At 34.1% G+C, this 23,847-nt stretch overlaps 1 pseudogene; it reads right to left on the bottom strand.

The window, feature by feature from the left end:
• Positions 1 to 7,930: 7,930 nt before the first annotated feature.
• LOC149531778 (putative aldo-keto reductase 2) overlaps positions 7,931 to 23,847 on the bottom strand; it is a 140,091-nt pseudogene continuing 124,174 nt past the window's right edge.

The following is a 23,847-nucleotide window of genomic DNA, read 5'->3' as shown; positions in this document are numbered from 1 at the left end:
AAAATGCGTGTAAGAGCACAAGAGGAAAAAATTACTATGAGTATTTGGTAAAATGGAAGAACAAACCAATGAAAGATGCTACATGGATTTCCCAATCTAAGTTGGATTCAACTCAAGTTGTGACATCTCAATGATTTAGGAGAATCATTTCTTTCAACCTTGGTTGTCTAATGCAAGAGCATCCTAGGTTGCATGGCTATCCTGCATGTTTACTGAGTTACTTAGTTTTGTCAAGCTATAATACCTTGCATTTCTAAGTTTTGTATGTTTGTCAAGTTCCTTTGGTTGCAAAGCATTGCCAAGTTCTATTGGTTGCCAAGCATTTTTGAGTTCCTTTGGTTACCGAGCGATGTCAAGTTTCCTTTGGTTTTCGAATATTATTGAGTTTGTTGAGTTGCAATATTGGTTGGATTCTTCATTTTTTGGGTTGTGTATGTGTGATTTCCTATTGGAGACAACCTTTGCATTTCATTTAGTAATAGGTATTTGTTGAGAGCGAACTTATGGCTTATTCTATCCTTTAATATGAGATTTTATTTTGTTGTGATTGCAACAGGTTGACTTGTGGTCATGCATGTACTTAAAAGAAGTCTTTGGTAGAGTCATGGGGAATTCAAGTTAGGAGTAAGAAGATAGGAGAAGTAGAAGCAAGTTGAATTGTGAAGTTTGATCTTTGTGGATTGACTCTAATTGTAATGTGGTTGTAACCTAGAAGGCCTTATAGGTTGTCATGTATCTGATATTTTGAATGAATATATGAAAGCATTTTTTCCTCTATCTTCTAAGTTTGTTGTTATTTAGTGTTTGTGTTCCACTATGTTTAATCTTGTAGGTGGGTTGGATAGTTGGGTGTACCTTTGGCCCTAGTTGTTTCATCCCTCACTATGTCAATTAACAATAACAACATTGGTAACTTATGATATACATGTTGCAAATATGTATTAGGATGCTCAATTCTTGGTGTTGATTACTTATAATATATTATTTATAGAGGCAACAAATTAAAGCATATACAATGATTATGATATATGCATATTGTTCATGTTATGTTCCATGCAATTTATAGCATAAGTTGCATGCAATTTGTAACTAACTTAAGATAAATGATTTACATATGTAGGAAACTATACCCATTTGACAAGGATCCTACACAATGACATGGATCAAGAGGTATAAGTTTGATACATGTTCTCCTAACCTTCAACATTAATTTTAGGCTAACTTTTTCAATATTAGCCTCATTTTATAGAAAAATATTTCATTCCTTCAATTGTACCTCCAATTTGATGGGCCACATGTACCATCAAATAAGTATATGTTAAATTTGTCTTCCTCAAGTGAGGGAAATGCATGAATAGAAGAGGATAGTGAGACATGTAGTAGGTCTACAAAAGAGAGATGAACTAGAGGTCAAAATATTAGAAGAAATTTCAATAAATGTATATAATTTTTCCTTGCTCAAGGGGTATCATCTTCTTATGATGATGAGACAAAAGGAAACATCAAGGTTCCCTTAAGGTACACACATCTTCAGAAAGAATCAGTACCCAAGGTATTACCTCCAATTAACATTATATTTTGTGTTAACAAGAGGATATATTGCATAGCTCCATCATCATTACATAGGTTGGGCCTATTTTCCATGGATCACATAAATTTTAGTTATAAAAAAGTTGTTGAATTGATGGAGTATGTAGGACCTTGTTACAAGTACTATAATTTGTTGCAAATAGTTCAATATAAAAAAAGAATCCATAGGTATGCACTATTAACAAATTACCTACAATGGAAAGAAAATGATTAAAGTAAAAGACCTAATGTGTACATTAATGGAATCCCAAAAGAAAAAGGGAAAATTATAGGTTTTATAAATAGTACGCATCCTGGGTCAACTAATAAGTGACCCAATTACATTTTTGAGGTGCATGAGAGAAATCGTATTTTTGTATGTGCAAGAAAATCAATAAGTGTAAGGGAAGAGTTGCTAATAGATTACAATTTGAATTACATAGATACAAAGAAAGTTACTATCATGGGACTTGTAAGTACTATATATTTAATATTTAAACTAATTACTTCCAATTAATAACTCCAATATAGAATATACCATTTTATTAATAAGTTTTTTTGCTAAGTTGACTATTTCTTTCATTATGTCAATATTTTTATTTTTATTCTTTGCCACAAGGCAACATGGATCTATCAAGTGACAAAGGTAGGGATGTTTCTCCCACCCCTTCTTTAATGAAGGTAAACCTTTTGTATAAAAATTGGTCTAATTGTAATTTTATAAAATGTCATATTATTATGTTATTTTCTTTAAGGTTTTGGACTTGTTTTGATTGTTTTACTGATGTTTTTGTCAGAATTTGATGCTTAGGGAAAGGGAAAATAACCAATTACACAAGAGAAATTAGTTGCTAATATGGTAGCCATAGTATTATATGATGAGAATATTGGTCAAAGGACTAAGTTTGAACTAGTAGGGCTAGAGCAGAATGGTCTGAGGTAGGAGCCCCCCTATTCTAAAGAGAATATTGGTCAGAGGAATGAGACCCCTAGTCCTAATGGAAGTCAAAAGATTTCCTCAAGGCCCAAGGCCTCCCTGACTCATCCTCCTAGAATGGGTTTTGGTCAAGAGGAATCTATGCCAGCTCCCAAGGGTTTGGAAGCAAAGTTCCTTCAACTCATCAACAACTCATCCCCTAACAAGGTCTCTCATTGGGAAGAGCAGATTGATAGCTATTCTCTGGAAAATTTAAATGGCTGGTGTATGAAAAAATAAAATCATAAGAAGAAACAACATCATGACCACCCCCCTTTGTCCCCAGCAACAACCAAAAGCAAGGTTAAGGCTGATGTTGGGATAACTCTCAAGCAACCAGGAAGGAAGAAATCCAACCAAATATTGCAAGAAGAAACCAAAAGAAACCTAGCAGATGGGAACTAGAGAACCATCAAGGAATTCTCAGGAAGTAAGAAATGAAGCTCATTTCTTGGAAGATTAGGAGCCTCAATGGGGCTCATAAATAGGAACTAGTCAGAAATTTTATCAAAGATCAAAGACCCAATTTTTTGATGATCTAGGAGACTAAGATGAAAAAGGATTTGGTAAGAAAGATATCTTTCAACAAATCCATGAACAATGATGCTACTAATTCAAATGAAGCCTTGGGAGAGGTGTTGATTCTTTATAACAACAGGGCATTCAAGATGTCCCCCATCTTAAATGCTAATAATGCTCTCCTATGCAAGGTGTCCCACATCCATAGTGATGACTCTTGGTTCATCTTAAACCTGTATGCCCCAAATTCAAAAAGGGAAATGAAAGATTTCTAGGATAAGATCTTAGTAGTCATTACCAACAACAATATTAATAAAGGGATCATCATGGGAAATTTTAATTCTCCCCTCACTGATGATGAAAAATGTGGAGGTCTTGCTCCAAATTAGGACAACAAGCTTGACCTCTCCAAATTCATCCATAATCTAGCTCTCATTTATATGGACCTCTTGGGGGGGAAGATTCACTTGGTCTAATAGAATATTTGGTGGGGAATGTATCTAGGTTTGTCTTGACATAGCCCTCATCTCTCCCTGGTGGCTATAGACTCACTCCTATAGGCTTTCCCTCCTCCCCAGAGTGGGCTCTGACCATTCTCCAATTTCTCTCTCTGTTAGCCCTCAAGCTATCAAAAGGACTTTCCCCTTCCATTTTAAGAAAATTTGGATTACCCAACTGGCTTTGGAATCAAAGATTTATTCCTAGTGGAATATTGAGGTTGAAGGCATTGCAATGTATAGGGTTTCCCAGAAATTGAAGAATGTGAAAAGAAACATTAAAATTTGGAAAAAGTCAAACTTTGGCCTCATTTTCCAGGATAAAGATGAGAAGATTGATTAGCTCTATATCATCTAGGAAGAGATTCAACAAAATGGATATAATGATCAGAACAGGCTAGCAGGAAGGGTCATCCTCTCTGACCTCCACAACATCATTTCTAAGGAAGAACATTACTGGAAATAAAGATCTAGAGTAAATTGGTTGAAAGAAGGTCACAAAACTCTTGTTTCTTCCATTTGACCATGCTCAAACATTATGAAAGGCTAGGCTCATCTATCTAAGGATGATGAGATTACAGATGAAGCTATTTAGTTCTTCTCTTCACTCCTTTCCAAGGATCCTTCTCTATCGATGTTAGATCAAGATGACATTTTGTTAGAAATGCCCTCCTTGTTGTAACCATATCACAATTCTATGCTGAAAGCTATCCCCTCCCCGAAGGAAATCTTTCAGGCTCTCAACTCTCTTCTAGGGTACAAAGCCCCTGGCTTGGACAGTTTCTCGACCCTCTTTTTTTAGATCTACTGGGAGGTGGTCAAAAGGGATGTTACTAAGGCTATCCAAAAAAATTTTGGGGCCAAAAATATTTTGAAAGAAATTAATGCCACTTTCCTGATTCTCATTCCAAATATTCTGAGGGCCGACACGATGGACAAGTTCAAGCCAATTAGTCTTTGCAATTCTTTTTACAAAATCATCTCTAAGGTTCTTACAACAAGACTCCTCAACATTCTCCCCCTAATTATCTCCCCTCAGTAGATTGGTTTTGTCCCTGGGAGGTAGATTCTTAACTCTATTGTCACAGTTCATGAGGTCATCCATTGTTCAGAGGCTGGTAAGAAGGAAGGCTTTCTACTCAAATTGGATATGTCTAAAGCCTATGATAGGGTGGATTGGAATTTTCTTATGGTGATCCTTTAGGCATTCAATTTTGATGCTTAGGTTTGTAAGATTATCTCTCAACTTGTCTCCTCACCTTCTTTATCTATTTTGGTTAATGGCACCCCCTCTAGTTTCTTCTTCCCCACTAGAGGACTGAAGTAGGGTGATCCCATTTCCACTATTCTCTTTATTATTCTAGCTGAATTCCTGGGAAGACTCTTCCAGAGGAAATGTCAGGATAGGAGTCTACAAGGTATCAAGCCCTCTTCAGGTCTCTCTTCCTTCACTCACCAACAATTTATGGATGACACTATCTTGGGGGGAGAAGCTTCAATCTATGAGGCCAGAGTTTCCAAGGGCCTCCTGAACACCTATACTAGGGGTTCAAGCTAGGCTATTAAGTGAGAGAAGAGTTCAATTTTCTTCATCAACACCCCTTTAGAGAGATAGAGGAAAATTTCTCATATCTTGGGAAGTGACATTGGATCCCTACTCGCTAACTATCTTGGCCTGCCCTTGGGTTCTAGACCCCTAGATTCCTTTTGGAATAGTATCATAGATAGATTCAACAAGAAACTTGTTGGATGGAAAGAGGTCACCCTTAGCCAAGTAGGAAAGTCTACCTTGGTGAAATTCATTCTTTAGAACCTCCCCATTTATGCATTAAGCCTCTTTGGTGTCCCTGCCAAACATGTGGATAGAATGGAGAAAATTCAGAGGGACTTCCTTTGGATAGGGGTTGATGAGCACAAGAGATACCATCTTGTTTCCTAGGACCTTGTTTGCCTCCCAAAATGCCATGGAGGTCTAGGTATTAGAAAGATTAAACATCTCAATAACACCCTTTTAGCCAAATAGTTATGGCATGTATTTCAAAGCATAGGCATTTGGAGGGATATCCTGATTGAGAAAATTTGAGAAGATAGTCTCTCAACTTCTTGATAATTGAGACTGACACTAGTACATTTGACCCCAATTTTCGACCAAATTTTTTGACCATCTATTAAAATGTTTTAGATTGGTTGAAATATGCAAGGAAAAATATCTTTTTTTAAAAATCCATGCCCAGGTTGGTCGAATTTTCGACCAACACGGGCTTCATATGTTAATTTTTTTTAAAAAGTGGGAAAAACTCATTGTTGCTAAGGACAAAAATGGAGGAAGGGTTTCATAGGCTGGAGGAGGCAAAGGCGAAGGTTTTTGAGAAAGGGGCATCTATGTATAGGGGGTGCATGGAGATGGGTGTGGCAGCGACGGTGTTAATGAAATCCTTACAATCAATGTTGTCATCTGCTAATGAGGAGGCCAAGTTAGGGCTAAAGATGAGAGTGGCAGCATTGGTTAATGAGGATGGGGTGTTTTGATAATGTAGGATCTGTTAATTTCTGGTTTTGACATCACTAGTGCAACAATAGAATGGGCAATGGTAAAACTCATTCGTAATCTAGATAAAATGGAAAAAGTCCAAGGGGAGTTAGAGGAGGTTGTAGGTCATATTAGAAGAGTGGAGGAATCTGATATTGATCATCTACCTTACCTTCATGCAATGGTGAAAGAAGTGCTTCGACTGTATCCTCCTGGTCCTCTTTTGATCCCTCATAAAGCATCAAGATCTTGTGAAATGGGGGGTTTGTGATCCCCAAAGACACACAAGTATGGGTTAATGTGTGGGCGATTGTGAGGGATCCTATTGTGTTGGAAGGAGCCTTCCAAATTTATGCGAGAGAGGTTTTTGGAGGGAGAGGGAGCTACTATGGACTTTAAGGTACAAGATTTTGAACTTATACCATTTGGAGTAGTGAGAAGAATATGCCTAGGGCTTCCTTTGGCTGATAAGATGCTTCATTTAATTTTGGCTTCGCTGGTTCACTCCTTTGACTGGAGTCTTCCTAATGGAATGAGCACAAAGGAACTAGACATGGACTATATATTTAGAGTGGTATTCTGGAAGAGTCAGAATTTGGAAGCAATCCCAGTACACCTGCAACATCACTTGTATTAATTCTTCAATATTAAGGTAATTTTGTCAATACGTTGGAGGACAAAGTCTAATATGATAATGCCGTTTAGAATGGAGGTGTCATAATAGATTTAGTAAGTTGACTGACTTTCCCTACAATAATTTTATTAGTGTCTAAGACTCTAAAGTATCAAGAAAAGTGACATCTGTGTACACAACATAGTGAATGAGGGCTACCATTTATTTCTTAGGAGTCACACCTCTGTATCAAGAGAGACATACCCATACAACATAGACCCTTCCCGCACTCTACATGGCACTACTGCTGTGCATATCAATGAATTTGAATGCAATATTATAAATAATTTCTGCATGCAACTTCTTACCATTATATACTTATTTTTGTTTAAATTAATATGATCATAAACGAGTTTGAAATTTGTATTAGAAAGACTTTGAGATTTTTATATGGTTTTTGTAATGTAATATGGGTCTTATTCAATGTTATACCACTTCTTTGAGTGTGTATCATATTGTTTCAAGGAAATTCAAGGAAATTTGGATTTATTTGTAGCTACGGGTTCTTGTGCTTTGTCTTGATAATAAAACATGAATTGGCACCGGATGGACACTCTAGATTATCTACTTTGAAACGTGAATTTGTTGACATATGGGGTGAAAACCTCTAATGTATCCTTGGCATGCACTGATAATAAATGACATATTGTTATCCTGATGTCCAAGCCCACAAGTTATGTGGAGTAACAATGGTTGAATATTGAGGTCTCTGAGAGAACCTTGGAGACATTACGACTCATTTATTGGATCTTTATTACTAACTCCTGCTTAAGATCCATCTGGAAGGGTTTGGGTTTATCACTAGTCCATAAATATTGTCATGCATACGTGTTAAAATGCCAGTATCATTACTATTAACAAAATATATTTCCACCAGGTTTATAAAAATCTTTATAGAGTCATTTACCAAAAGCTCTCTATTAATAGGCTCTGAAAATACTCTATTAATAGACTTTAAAAATAATAAATTTTCAATAATAAGCATTTATAACTGATATAGTACAAGGCAAAAAAATCCATTTATTTAGATTCTTTTTTTTAACGCTACTAACTCTTCAGAGCCCTTTATTCATCTAGCTCAATTACAAATGTTCTGCTCTGGAACACAAACATTTATGTGCTTTAATTCAATGGAGAGTGTTGTATGGGGGCGTTTCTGAATTTATTCAGGTCAATTGCAAATCAACAACTCTGTGTCGATCTCCAGCTGCAACATCTACAGGAAAGATGGCTTTGATTTCATTCATGTCATCTGCTGTCAATTTTACCGAGAGAGAAGATATTATCATCCAGGTTCTTCATCTTGGTGGTTCCAGGAATGGGCACAACATCATTTCCCTGGTCTTGAACCCATGCAAGAGCAACCTAGCTTGGGCTGCACCCTTTTCTTAAACTGATCTTACTTAGCTTTAGTAATAGATCTTGGTTCCACTCAAGATTCTCACCTTAAAACCTCAGATTCCCCTATTTAACAGATCAATTATTATGATATGAAACAATCAACAATGACAAAATCAAATAAAATTAATTTTTACCTTTATTGTTAGTCTTGTCATGTAGATTTTTGTTTAGATTTTACTTTGTTTTTCAGTCTCAATGTTTGAACTCAACATCAGATCATCTTTAAAATGGTACAATTATTAAATGGAAAAAAAAAATCCTATCCTTTACCTTGCGAAGTCATCATCTGTCACACTTTGAAGAAGTTTTCCTTTTGTGCTGAAGAAACCCATGCCTAAAGGACTGTATGGAACAATCCCAATCCTCAACTCCCTATGAATGGAATAAAATGAAATAAAATAAATATAAGTAAGCTTGTATTCCTTATCTAAGTTCAAATGGAACAAAGTTAAAAAAAAATCTTATTAGAAACTTCAACTTTTGGTATATACTGTGAACCCAATTCACAAATATTTATTCTCAGTTCTCTGCAATCTATAAAGTAAACATTGAATCACTGACTGTTGAGATATTATATTGTCACAATGTTTACCTAGAGGTGGGAATAATTTGGGCCTCAGGATCCCTACTCTAGAGAGACCATTCAAGCTGCACAACAATGATTGGATGCACTGCATGGGCCCTACGGATTGTTGAAGTAGAGGCTTCAAATAGACCCACATATTTTATATTTCCCTCTTCTACCAACTTCTTTAGTTCACCCATCTATATAAAAGGAAAATTGATTTGCTTGTTATCAAATTTCTTATGTTTTGCTAGGCGTCGGTAAAGAGCCAGAGGGATACAATCTTGCCCTCCAAAGCCATACAACCTTGATTATTAGACACATATTTTCTAGTGAAATTAGAGGTTTGAAATTTTGATTTTTTTTTTTCTGAGACAAATTCATTGACTCATGTTACATTAGCTTATAAGAACTCATCTCTCATGACAATAAGTTGTAGTATTGCACTTAGTGACCTTCTGGAAAGGCTTAATGCTTCACCTTATGAGCATCATCTAAATGTAATGAGTACTATGTGTTCCATTAATTCTTATGAAAAATGAGTTCTTGTGAACCACTATTAAAATAACTTGTGTCAATGCGTTTCACTAGAAAACCACACAGTTGAATCCTTGTAGCAAAATAACAATTTGACTTGCTGTAGAAAATATTTCATACTTATCAATCTCAAGAATTGATATGTAAATTATATTTCTCACATCAAATCAAATTCAAGATTCAACTATGTAGTTTTTGGAGAAAAACCATTGCCCAAAATTTTATAAATAAGATTAAAATAAAAAACTATTCACAGTAGTACAAATTTTGAATCTTAACACTTACAGCACCATGACAAAATAGTATTTTGGTGCAAGGTTAAGGGTTTGGAATCCGAAGACTTATAGTAGCTTCTATGGGTATAGTAATATCCACCTTGTTCTGGTAATAAAGATCAATGTAGTCTATATCAAGCCTCTTGAGGCTTGCTTCACAGGCAGCCCTGACATATGCAGGATCTCCCTTCACACCAAATTCTCCATTACTCCAAGTCAATCCAAACTTAGTTATAATATGCACCTTCTCTCTAATACCTTTCAAAGCCTATTTAGGAAGGAACAATAAAAGCATTATGCACGGTGTTAGAACAATCAAGCTCAGAGAATTAATAGATTAAGAAATGGAAACAGTACGAGTTGGAAACAAGATGTGCATCTTTTGATCAATCAATGGTTTTAACAAATGCATCTTTTGAGTAATATTGATCACTTTTCAGTGATGGTTTATATAGTTTTCAGCTATGTAAGGATTTGATACAGTTGATGCTTCCACAGCTCATAATTATGTTATAATGTTGAATTACTTTTCAGAAGAGTCTCCTAGTGCAGGCTGGAAAAGAAACGTTAGAACTTAAGTATAAACACACAAGAGAGCTTGTTAGGTTTGTTTACATGAATGATCCAATGTTTTCCAAGATGACACAAAATAAAATAGCATGTATGGTAGAACCATTTTTTAAATTGTAAAGTGAAGCTTCTCAACACCTAACATATAGAAAATGTCATCCAAATTTGCTCATCTACATCACCACTTATAAGTTACAGCACTAATCTTAAACTATATCATAGAAGTAACTGGGAGCCAGGCATGCTCAGATTAACATGTATGGTAGTCACAATCAAACATGGATTTCAAGAATTTTTAAGGAAATGAAAGCATTTCATTTTATTCATGCTGCCTATCCAAGAACCTTGAATGGCACAAAGAAATCTTACTCCTTTTGTCATATATTCTATCTTGGCTATATTTATAAGATGTGTCTGTATAATCTTTTGTCTAACATGAGAAGTCATAAAAAATATTTGGAAATACCTTCATCTCTGAGTTACAAGGCATAGAATCATGCTAAATTGCTTTAATCCACCTTAGGTTCAGATTTCTTGATTATGCTTTGCAAATATTGATGCACTATTATCCTCTTTTGTAAATCCAATTTGACATTATTTGATTGGTAGTTGCTCTGTATTATGTATTAATGGTAGTCCATGTTCGGAGAATGTAATCCCATCTTTGTTATATGAATAGAGTTCGCATAAGAGATGTTGGTATGGTTTTTATAAAGCAGGTTAACAACTCTGTCTTCTAAGTTCTTTCTTATAAATGGACATTTAGATATGGTGATAGTAACGAAGGGTCTATATTGGTCAATATGATTGTGTTGGAATAGACAAGCAAAGGAAGTAATCAAAGCAATAAAGAAACACATTGCCAATAAGAATCCTAAGATCCAAATTCTTTCTCTGACGGTTAGTATTGAATAATATTATAAATTTCTATATACATTTTGATTTATTTTAAGTTATCATTACTGAGATATTTGGTTGAATTCTGAGTGCAAAAAATTTACTATAGTAAGAATTCATTTATGATTGACTTTGATGGATAACTTTGATTTAATATTTTCCTGGTTATTTTTGCAGCTATTAGAGACACTTACAAAAAATTGTGGTGATACTGTTCACTTGCAAGTTGCCAAGAGAGATGTGCTACATGAAATGGTCAAGATAGTAAAGAAAAAGGTCTGTAAAAAAAGCTTTTGTGTAACTTGCACATGTTTTTTTGAGTTGTAGCTTAAAAAAATTTCAGTTTGTGCTCTTAGTGCATATTTTCAGCAATCCTTTATGTGGGTTTTATTTTTATTTTATTTTGTAGCCTGATTTAAATGTTAGAGAAAATATCTTGGTCCTGATAGATACATGGAAAGAAGCTTTTGGGGGGTCAAATGGAAGATATCCACAATATTATTCTGCATACCATGAGTTATAGGTAAGGGAAAAAAAAAATGAATCTTAAGGATGTTCAACAAATCTCATGTTTTTCAAGGGAAAGTTGAATATATTTGACTGACTCTGCCAAATGGCAGGGTAAAACATTGACCTTGAGATTGACCCTCATTTTTGTTACCTAGATTTTCGTTCTAGCTCGCATATTTTAAATGCCATTTGGAAGTAGTGTATATTGTTAAACTATTCCAGGATGCAGTGCAACAGTGATGTTGGCATAATGACATTAGTTAGTAATTAATTTCATGCTGCATGTTCTTAGTTTCAAGTTTTATTTGTCATTTTAGAGCCCACTGGCTCTAGGGCCTTGAGTATGGTAACCTGAGAGAGTGCATGAATTGTTTGTTATTGCATATTAAAATGTGATTTCCTGCCTTAGTTTGCTACATTTGTAGATGCTTTAAGGCTTTCCAAAAAATAACAATAATTGTGTTACAGTTGCTCAAGTATCTTCTGCAATCACTCCTCAAAGATCTATTTTAATTTTTTATCTTAACCAATGGAAGGCATCAACTCCTTATGGAAATTTCCTTTTAGGTGCCTACCAAAAATGGTATGATTCTTCAGAATGATGGGGCTCCTGCACAAGCAGCATAATGATCTCTTTATGGGATATATTGGATTTTGCCCAAAAATAACAAGTCCCACAACACAAGTTATTTATAAATAGTATTCTATATATAAAATACGTAATTGAAATTCAATTTAGAGAAAATTGTATCAAGGATTTATGATCATTATACAAATGATATTGAAAACAGAACACCCTAAATTCACTTGTATCCATTTCACTGCATACTTCTAATAGCTGACCATATTAGGAATTCGGTGGAAAATCTTGATAGGATGCTGGGAGAGTTGAGACTATCCTCCTCAATTAAACTCAAGGGCACATAATGAGTGTCCAAGTCATATGGCCCCTTGGGCCATGAGAATGGTAGGACATCTATCATCTTGTAGTTGTTGTATTTAATGACAGAACCAGTACTGGTGCATCTTTCTATCAAACATTTTCAAATTGATCCCAAATATGATGTTTGATAGAAATTAGATAAATAATTATTAATCTTATGTTCCTTGTTAAGAGGATCAAAGATATTCTTCCTCAACCAAGGCCAAGGGCATGGAATGAGCCTCTGAGTAGAACCCTTAGTCCATCCATCTCGCGATTGGCATACTTGACGAGGGACGACCATTACTACTGCATCTTCTTAAAAAATTTATATGTAGATTAATAGAAGAATACTTGCATACCAGTTACTTTCTATTATATTCTTTATTGCTATTATTTTATACACCGATTCTTTTCTAATTCAAACATGGTAGTTTGATTTCCGTGAAGTTTTGGAAATCCTCAAGACCACAAGATAGATTAAGCATCAATAAGTAATTGTGAAAGATCCCCACCCAAACCCAATCCAATTTTTCCATTTTGTTTTGTTTGATGTATGTTTTGGACTCCTAGGAATGGTGATGTTTCTACGTTTGGCAATTTTGATCTGACTTTAGCTGAGTTCACTTTGATACTTGTTTATGATAACAAATTACAAATGATTAAAGGAAATGACTATGCAATGAATGAAAACATGTATAGCTAAATGATATGGCAAAATATGACTTTATTTTTTATTGCTAAGACTGAAAAGAGAGATTAAAGACCTATTATCAGTCACAAATCAAACTATAACAATTCAATCCATAGGTTTTAATGCCATATAATCAACATGTATCACATCCAGATGTTAGCTAGCTATTGTAGGCTTCTGTAGACCACTTTGGGACTAGTAAATGACCACTTTAAGGTATGATATGAAGTATGATCTGAAACAGAAAGATTGATATTATCCTACACAAGTTTGATATGCAATTTCCAGCCATTATATTCAATGCCATGAATCTAATATGCACTTTCAGCCACTATATCCCTTTAGATATGGTAAGTTTGAATGACACTATAATTTGATTTTTTAATTTGATTCCAATATTTAAAACTAAGAACTCGAATGACTAGTACATTGTGATCCTGTTACACCAAACATCTGGAACCAGATTACTTGAGCAAATTACAGATTCACACTGAATGATATTTGTCATCAATGCTTTGGCAATATAAATTACAGAACTAACTATAAAGAAGCAAAGACTGAGTTTCATAGTCAATATTAAGGCATTTTTATATCTCAAATCACATGTATAGGAACAAGAAATGTTACAATTCTGGATCCACATTAGCTCTCCAAGTGGTAGGCAACAAGCCTCTATTTCCCATTGTGACTAGTAATTCAACTATGCTTTTCAAACCTCTGATTTTGTCATCTAGCACCAACCTTAAGAGCCTTCCAGGTGATCTATGTTGTTTAAATCTCTCTCAAATATTGCTTATTTATTTGTTTCTATTGTCAGTCCCAATTGTAGGGACACATTTATCAATTCACCCCTTGTACCATAGTTATCCTAGTATAGCCATGACAGTCAAACAGTGAAGGCTGAACTTCTTTTGAGATTCTCATGCATGGATCTAAATACATTCTTGTCACATTAAATAAATAGACAACTATTTTTGCTAAGAACACATTTTCAGTCTACTAGGCTTTTGTTTGTTTATGATCCATAGTGTTAGTTTATAGTTAATAAATTATAATATTAGCTTATCCACCACCTATGAGCATCATCTCATTGCAATGAGTGCTAAGTGTTCCATTCATTCTCATGAAAGATGAGTCCTTGTGAACTATTACTCATGAAACATGGGTCAATGAGTTTAACTTAAAATCTACAAAGTTGACTCCGCATAGCAATATCATAATTTGACTTGCTGTGGAAAATATCTCCTACTTACTAATAATATATTGCCGTGTTGGGTAGTTAATGGTTGGTTCTTATGGGAAAAATCGTTTTAGAAGCTAAAAATGTGAAGGCCTTTTGAAAAATAATTGAATATTGTAACTGATATAGAAAATATAAAAACAATATAATATTTGTGAAATTTTATGTTACTTAAAAATGCTATTCTATATTTTGTTTCCATTTTTTAATCTGGTACTCCACATGTTCATCAATGTATCATCAATGGCCTTTAACTATATAAGCTATAGTCTTATTGTAATATATGTCCTTTCCCCATGCAGTCAAGCTGTTGGGTACAGGTTTGGACCGCATCTAAATGAAACTGTTCCCCTACTTATTAACTATTGTAAAAGTGCATCTGAAACTGATGAGGAGCTAAGAGAATATAGCTTGCAGGTGTTAAAAGAGTTTGGTTGTAGAGAAATTATGTATTTTCATCTCACACTATTTGTTAACATTAGTGGTTCCATTTTAAAAGTTCATATCATCTATATTGAAAGTATATTTATGTTTTGTGAAATGCATCTTCAGATTTCATTCTTCAAATAGAAAACCCTGATTATTCAAAAATCTGTAAATAATCACCTTAAAGATGCAATTTGCAGGCATTGGAGATTTTTTTCCTATGTTGGGCCAGAGATGTGGTTGTTTATTGTCATACGATTTTGGAACTTGCTCTGGACTACATAAGCTATGATCCAAACTAAACTAATAATATGGAAGAAGATATAGAAGAGAGTAATGGAGAGGAGGATGAGTATGTTAAAATTGCTTAAGATAATTATTTGCTTGAGAAAATTTAATTTTTGCACAATGGTGTCTTTTATTTTCATGTAATTATGAATTTTATGACCAACATGTGAATACTATTCTGTTGATGTAGAGAGAGTGCTAATGAATATAGCGATGATGAGGATATCTGCTGGAAGGTTCAGAGGGTAGTAGCTAAGTGTTTTTCTGCTATGGTAACATCTCATCTAGAAATGATATTAAAGTTGTATGAGGAGGCATGTGCTTTGAACCTTTCTCAATTGTTGATGGGAGATATTTATCATTTTCATAAAAGTTGACTCTATTTGTCCTATACATTTGCCATGTTTTTTGACCTTTGTGTGCCCAATAATTTTGGCTTAGTGTCTCTTTAGAGTTTATGGCTTACCTCTAAAGAGTGACAAGAATGGCCCTTTGTCTTTGTTAGAGTCAAGAGGATACATAAATTCCATTCTCTTGGCATAACACTAACCTGCTAATGTTATGCACAAATAGGAATAAATTTAGTTTTAAATGATATATATAAGTTGTTATCTCATTTCAAAATGTGGTTAGCTTTAGGAATTCTTTTATAAGATGTTATATGAAATGATTGCTAGCTAACACCTGCCAAGGAAGCATAACTTGCTTCTTCTCACAGTGAATTATGCTCAAGGTTTTGGCATTGTGAAGTGTAGCCCAGTTCTTTATGTGCCAATGGCAATACTGAGAATGCTAAGAGATGGCATGGTTACTCTTGTTGATGTTATTTCTTTGTTGATAAATATATCTATTGCATTTTTAAATGGGAAGTAATCTAAGGGGAGAACACTTCGTTATGTTTCCAAGTAAGTGTTTTTATAAATATAAAATGATAGCATTATTTAGACTTGCACAATACACCAAATTTTTCTTTGCTTCAAGGGACTTGGAGGGGTGACTTGGTGAGTTGACTTGATGAGCCGACATGGCAAGCAAACTTGGTGAGCGAACTTAAAGAGTTAAACCATCTCACAAATTTTAAAAGAAAATGTTGATAGTTAATCCAACAATATGATGCCGCTCTAACTAAGTGCAAAGAAAAGAAGGTTATTCACAATATTCAAAGAATGAATTTGATGAGAAAAACAAGTGCAAATATACGAATCTGAAGAACATAGAGTAAATCATACAGGCCTCTAGAAATTCAAGAAATAATATAGCTCACAATTGATATTTTATATCTTCTATACATGCTAGGCTGGAATGCTTTTTCCTTTATGGAATTGTTTTTGGGCTTCTACATGCTTTTTGGTCTATGAAACGTTGCTTTGTCAACCCTGCACAGGATGTACAAAGTTTTACCACTATTGGAAGAGAGATTTCTTGGTAGTGGGCCAAAAAGACAAGGATAATAAAATGTGTATCATCTAATATCTCACTGAGAAACTAACTTCAACAGATTGCTGGTATTCTGATTAAGAAGAAGCTAAACAAGGAAACATTGAATTGACAGAAGAAGAAATCCTTGAACTTCGCAAATGTTTTGAAGATTAAACCATATATATTCAGTGTGATGAGAATCAGATATGATATTATTGGTGTCAACACATATTTCTTATAGGAAATGGTTCTTCTATTAGAACTAATGGTCTTACTATTAGACAAAGGCCATCAAGGAGATGGGTTGCCGAGATAGAAGACAACATTCAAAAGATCAGTTTGTTGGGCACCTTTGACACTGCAAAGGATGAAGCAGCCTGCCTTTTGAGGGAGAAAGAGACTGCCAAGATGCTCCTCCTCAGGTTCAAGGATGCCTGTGCCAGAAACAAGACTATCAACTCTAGTTCAAGTCCCAATTTTCTCTCTAATTCTGAGGCAAATTGTCTCAAGAATCATTTCATATAGTCAAAAGTCAAGCTGGGAACATAGTAACTTAGCTCTAATGCCCATGTCCAGAATGCTCAACTTACCTTTAGAGAAGTCCTCTTGCATTGGAAGTAGGATTTCTAGCCTAAAAAATGTGCACATTACTCCAAGTAAGTCCATGGGTGAGGGGAATTTCGAAGGTAAAGACAATGACTCAACTGGTTTTTCTCACAACTCTATACAATAGAGACATAGTAATGGTGAAAGACAATGGCTATAAATGTTAGTGAACCATAATTTGGTAAAATTTTAGTTTTCCATCCCTTGTCTCTCTTCTATTTAAAAATGTTCTTTGTTTTGGTAAACTTTTAGTTTTCCATCACCTTGCCAATTAGGATCCGCCTTGTAGATTTGAGGCGACATGTTTGGATTGGATCTGGTTTAGGTCCTTGTTTATGAATTTTGTGCCCAAATTTGGGTCTTATTTCATGTGGCTAAGGCCTATATGTTTCATGTTCTGGGCCGAGGCCCACATGTTACCCTTTTGAGGTTAGTTTTGTCTCAAACTTAGCCTGGTATATGTTCCCAAATTCACACCCTATATGCTAAAGCCCTAGCCACTTGGATCTAGGCCTAATTAGGCCTGTATGTCAACTATTGGGGCCTAATCAAGCCCATTCTACATTGAATTATGGACTTGTCTAATTAGATCAGGTCCATTCATTAGATCAAGAGGCTGTTTAAATAATTTTTAGTCTGCAATCTCAAGTTTTGAGCTTCATGTTTCATCGTAGGCCTGATTATAGGCATCATTATATCTAGTTTAAGCTTGATTTGGTCATATAAGGCCCATGTGTTTCATTACAAAGGGCTTGCTGATTGGTTGATATTATATGGGTCTTTAGGAATGTGCCAACACTCCCATAGGAATCTGGCACCTGAGAGGAATTAGTCATGGAGAAAAGAGAAGAGTGAGTATTGCCTTAGAAATTCCTATGAGCTAGTATAATAATATGGTTCATTGGTTCAATAGATCTCAAATTTTTTCATTTTTTCACTTAATAATTATCAACACATAATTATTGTTCCTCCATATTGGTATCGGTTATGAGTGTTGCATGCTTAATATTGCTCAGTCATATGTTGATTGATGTCCTCTTGATTATTTATATTTATTGATACAACTTCTCCTGATTTGTGTATCATCCTATTACATAGTAATCATGGACCATCATTGGATATAAATATGATCATTGATCAATTATCACTTGGTTTTTGGTCTTCATAGTAGCTATCATACTTATCAGCACTTGGGAACCGGAATACCCATTATGGATTCCTCATTTGCTATTATGTATCACTCCATATTGATTCAGTAATTGGTTCATTAACCAAATCACTTCTTCTCATGATGTTGATGTGTATTGACTGCTCTTCAACTTCTTCCATGTATGATGCAGATTGATATCTTAGCTACTAGTGAAAATAGTTCTAAATGATGATTTATCCATAGTTGTGATTCTCTAATATGAGTACTTTCCTTCATCTAGGAATGATTTCTCAATACTAGATATCACACTGAGGATCCTTCACCATTTGATCATGGATAATCTTGTGATGGTTATTGCTTTACAATTTACATGATGACTAGTTTGAAGATGTCATGCTGACTATCCCTTTGAATGGTTTACCCATACAACATAAAGTTTTTGATGCTGATGAAAGCCTATATATGAACTACTTGAGCTCCTCCTTTCCTCTTGTTGGTAGTTGTAATGATTTTTATGCATCCATAAACAAAATCCACATCAACCTCTGATTGAAGACAACACAATTTACAATTTAGAAACTACCATGTGTATGCCTATTTCTTGATGAAGATAAATACTGACTTAATTCCTTTATTTTTTCATCTCCTATGCTGCATCTTCTTAGCATGAAAACAAAGGTTGTGATGTGTTTGACTATTTTTCATCTAGCGGTGCTAATCTATGTAACTTGATATCTTTCTGTTTTGATTTGTTTAATTTTGTAACAATATTAACTAGTTCTTGTTGTATTTAGATTGGTGGAGGTTCTTACTCATCTTTGTATTCAAGTTGTGGCATGGGTGGTGGATACTTAAGTGGTCGTGGCTCATCCTATTATTAAATTGTAAGTATAATAGTCAGATTTTTTACTGTAAAATTTTAGTCTCTAATAGTAAAGTCTAATCTTTTGTTTGTGAGACCTTATTGTGGTTTGAGTAGTAGACTACAAAGCTGTCTTAGTATGATGTCTCTTTAACACATCTCTATGGCATACATATATGTGATCATGAGGCTGCCATATCTTGGAATAGAATCAAGCTTTGAGAGGCATGATTTAATTTTTTAAAGGCAACATTCTTTTTATATGAGAAGAGGCTCTTGTAGCTTGAGGTGGCTGAATGAGAATCGAAGTGCAGAAATATTATACAAGCTACTAGTTGGTAGCTTGAGAATTTGAAGAGATTTTGGTGGTAGCATTTACTATTTCATAAATTAAAGATATTAATATCTCAAGTGTGGGAAGGCATAGTATGCAAGATGAGTAGCACATTATTGTTTACTTGTATCTGGAACTTTGTTATTTTTGTAGGAATTTTCATCGAATGACTCTTGTAGATAAAGGATGATGAGCTTGCATATTTTTTCAATGCTTTTGACATCAACTGGAAGACATTTTTTTTGCCGCAAGTAACTTAGGTATCTAACTAAAATAATAAGATAGCTCAATATAAGCATAACTATATTGAAATACAGTATAGGATACCCATGCAAAGTTTTGACCTTTATAGTTAAGAAGCTTAATGTAAAAAATTAAAAATCTTTGCCTATGTACATGCCATGTATCTTAGTTCAAGATAACTACCTTGTAAATGTTTTAGTTAATTTGATAAATTTCTTAATGGACCAGGTACCTTGACTATGGTCTGTGCAGCTTCATTAATATTATAATATATCTTAGCCGAAGTGATAAATAGAAACTGTGGAGATGATATGGAAAACCTTAGTTTGAATGTGAGATGGACAAATAGATTCCCCTTTAGTCTGCCCTATGGAACTATTGTCAATTATCAACCATACAAATCTTTTTATCTCTTAGTTGCTACCTTTTAGAAGGAATTCAACTTAGGTAATGAAGGTCACTGAGTTTGAATGTGAGATGAGACACAGACTCATGTACTATTAGGAATATCCATTCATATGGAGCTTAGATGAATTTTCAACAATGTGCCAATTTATTTCTCATAGTTGCTTTACAATAAAATTGTAGTAGCTCTACACTTTATAGTCTGCATTCTTAAAACAAACTTATGTAATGTGGTAAAAAACATTTGTGCTGGTTTTCTATTAATTATTTAATGAAAATGCTAGGAATGGTTTTTTCCTTCTGTTAGGTTGATTGATCATGATGCATCTTAATTTGTCTAACAAGACACAAATTAAATAATGAGGCAAAGCTAATGTTCAATTTATTCATGTTCTTTTTAATTAGGATACAATGGCCAGGTGACCAGTTGATCCAGAGGAGGAGTTGAAGTTGATGTCTCAGGAAGTATGTGGTTATGTGGAAGTTTTTTTGAATAGTCTTGCTGCAAATGTACCCAAAGTAAGAACCTTAGAACATCCTTGCATTAAAGCACTATAGAAATAGGCGTTCTTCTGTATGGTTCTCATGAGTATTAACTTGTCCTTCAATGATTGACAGGTTGTGGTGCTCTGCCAAGTTGAGAAAGCCAAAGAGGAAATGCTGACTCAACTTTATAGCTTTGTCAGGTGAAGGTTAATTACATGTGGCTAATATGGCCATGGTACTAGTTATATTTGTTTTCTGTGTTCCTCATATATTATTTTTCAATTCTACTTCAAACAGCTCTCAAAGTACAACAAAGATTGAAGAACTTCTCCAAGAAGATCAGAATGCAAAAATGAAATGTGAGAGATTCAAAAAATAGGCATCTTTATTGTCAAGACTTACTCATCAATTAAGTATCCATGATGTTTGAGCAACAAGTGATAATTTTTCTTCAAATGGAGGTACTTGATATATTAGTTTTTGTTAAGTGAAATGTTTCTTTTCATAGTAATTGAATAATATATTTAATTTCTTATAATGTTTATATCTATATACAACTTCATATAAAGGGAGAATTGTTATAGTAGATCTGTAACCTCCATTATATTTAGAAGCTTCATATCTGCTTAATGTTCTTTATAACAGTATTTTATTGTGAAGATATATGCTGTTCATTTTTGTTGTCAAACAGAATTGCACTTGCATTTTAATATATGTTTTTAATGAATATTCAATCACAATAACTCAAAACCAAAATGATAAGAAAAATTATAGCAGATATTGAGAGGGATCATCACATTTGAGGAACCATCCATGTAGAGAAAAATATATTGAGATTATTTTGTTTGTTAGTGATGTCACTTTTCTCTACTCCTAGCTACATTCTGCAACTAAAAATAGTTGAAGCAAAGGAATATTCTGTACAAATATGATCTAAGAAAACCAACATATACTTTCTAAGTCTACAATAGTATCATTGGCTCAAAATTTTTAAATAACCATTTCTTTGCAAGGGCTAGCACAAGCTATATGCCTAAGGTGCATCAAATTGTTTGAATAGAGTTTGTCTCAAATATAATACCTCTAACATTTACTTACACCTTTTGAAAGACTTCTCTGACACTTAGTATAAAGAATAGGAGTCCCCATCTGGACAAAACTTCTTACCATCATCTTTATCTTTATGAACCTGCATTGCCACATTATTCACAACAATAGATAATGTGGCATCTAGATAGACTTAGAAGAGTTATCCCCTACAACCAATTTATTAAGAAAAAAAAATATTTGAAAAAATGACTTTTTTAGGTAGATAATTAGACCAAATTCTTGTCTCTTAGCCCAAACATTCCTAGAATCATGAAGACCTCATAGGAGGTTCAATTAATTGCACCAATCCACAGAGGGTAGTCAAGCATACATGTAATCAGGAGTAACTTGAAAGAGTTTCTTACCACCAACCCATTTAATATTCTTCTGCAAGCCAAAATTGCAATGTATTCTTGTATAACAATATTTGATTAGTTAACACAATTGCACACATGCCTAGATAAGTCCCCAACCTTATTTTTGCAAAGAGTTTGAGTTTGTTGAAAAGTTTTTGATTTGTTGGGTATTTGAGCAAGTATTCTCACAATTTGATGGTCCAATTGATATGGGTTCCCCTATTATGATTTCATGGTCAAGCCTTCATAAGAAATATCAAAATGAGTTTTGTCTCTTTCTTATCAAATTTTATATTTGATATCAGTGTTCCTTCCCACAGAATTACCACTTGTGTTGGGGATGCTACTACATTGCTTTCTATATGGCACATGCCATACATATTGATAGAAAACTTTTTGAAATCTAGTTTACTTTTCATGGGGTACTCAGATATGTTATTTTGTAGATTCTGCCTAATATTTCAGTTCTTCTCAATTTGTATACTGGCTATTTTCCTACCCATGAATCTTGTCTCAGGGCAATTAAGCTTTTAGAGTATATGGTGACTAGATGCATTTGGCATCTTAACAAATTGATTCATGACCACTATCATTTGGTACCTATCTTGTTGCTATTTTGTTTGTGAAAGAAATATATAGTGCTGTAATAGTCATTATTTTTACTCCAAAATCAAGTTATGGATGTCATATTAGGTTTTTTTGGAGGAAGGCTTGGGGTTGGACTTAGTTAAATACCTTGCCATAATTATTGGTCCTTTTTAAATTTAATTTGAACATCATTGCTTATGGCCATTGATGTTACCTTGATGTGGGAAACAATGAAAATCAGAGCTATGTCTATGTTTAAGGAGTCAAAATTGAGAATGTAAAGAGTTTGTGAAGGAAAAATGTCTAATTATTGAGGGCAAAGTCAGGTTCTCATCAAATAATATAATTGCCCCAATTTTGATTTGTAAAGGATCTTGATAGCATTTCCTGAAGTCTCAGAAAAGAAAATTGTTAGTTGGGGAAAATCTATTCAGTCATCCATCTTATCTTTCTAGACCAAGTCTCTCAGTAATAAATTGTAGTGCCATTTAAAGATTTACAAGTTTATCATAGAGGCTTCAAAGTAGTTTGAATTAAATATGCAATTTTTCTTTAGTGTTGATTGAATCTAAGAAATTATATTTTTATGTTCTTGCTGCATATGGTGTAGAGCTTGTTGACATGTTATATTGGGTGTAGAAGACAATGGTCCCACTGCAAAATATGCTAAATGTATAAGTTTTGACTCAAACCCTCCTCGCAGTTGAATCTTGATGAATTAACATAATTTGATACACTAGAAAAAATACTCATATGGGAATTAAAGTTACAATATCCATAAAGATAGAGGTTTCACACATCACATATCCTTTTGTTATTCATTGATTTCATGATCAATAAAGTTAACTAAAATCTCTACATTTCATGTTATATCCATTTGCAGCATGTGCCTCATGGCTATGTTTTTGTGATGGGCGATAACCGAAAAAACAACTGTGACTCTCATGTTTGGTAAGTAGAGTGGAAGCTTAAGTTTCTAATAGACTGTGTGCCACCTATATTTGTATATCTAACTTTTAAATGGACTGACTCTGATTTGTCTTATTTTAAAATAGGGGATCTCTTCCTATCAAGAACATTCTAGGAAGATATGTAGTGTGTTATTTTCGACTGTCACAATTGGGATCCGACATATACAAACATCATTAGAAATTTAGAGGCATGAGATTTGCTAGGATGTTACTAGACAATAGCTTTTATGACAACATGAATTTCTTTTT

The sequence above is a fragment of the Cupressus sempervirens genome, chromosome 11 (assembly GCF_028749045.1).
Source record: "Cupressus sempervirens isolate cs-2001-9-10 chromosome 11, ASM2874904v1, whole genome shotgun sequence".
In the NCBI taxonomy this organism is placed as follows: domain Eukaryota; kingdom Viridiplantae; phylum Streptophyta; class Pinopsida; order Cupressales; family Cupressaceae; genus Cupressus; species Cupressus sempervirens.
The sequence above is the reverse complement of the archived record's forward strand: the minus strand, read 5'-3'. Positions and strand labels throughout refer to the sequence as shown.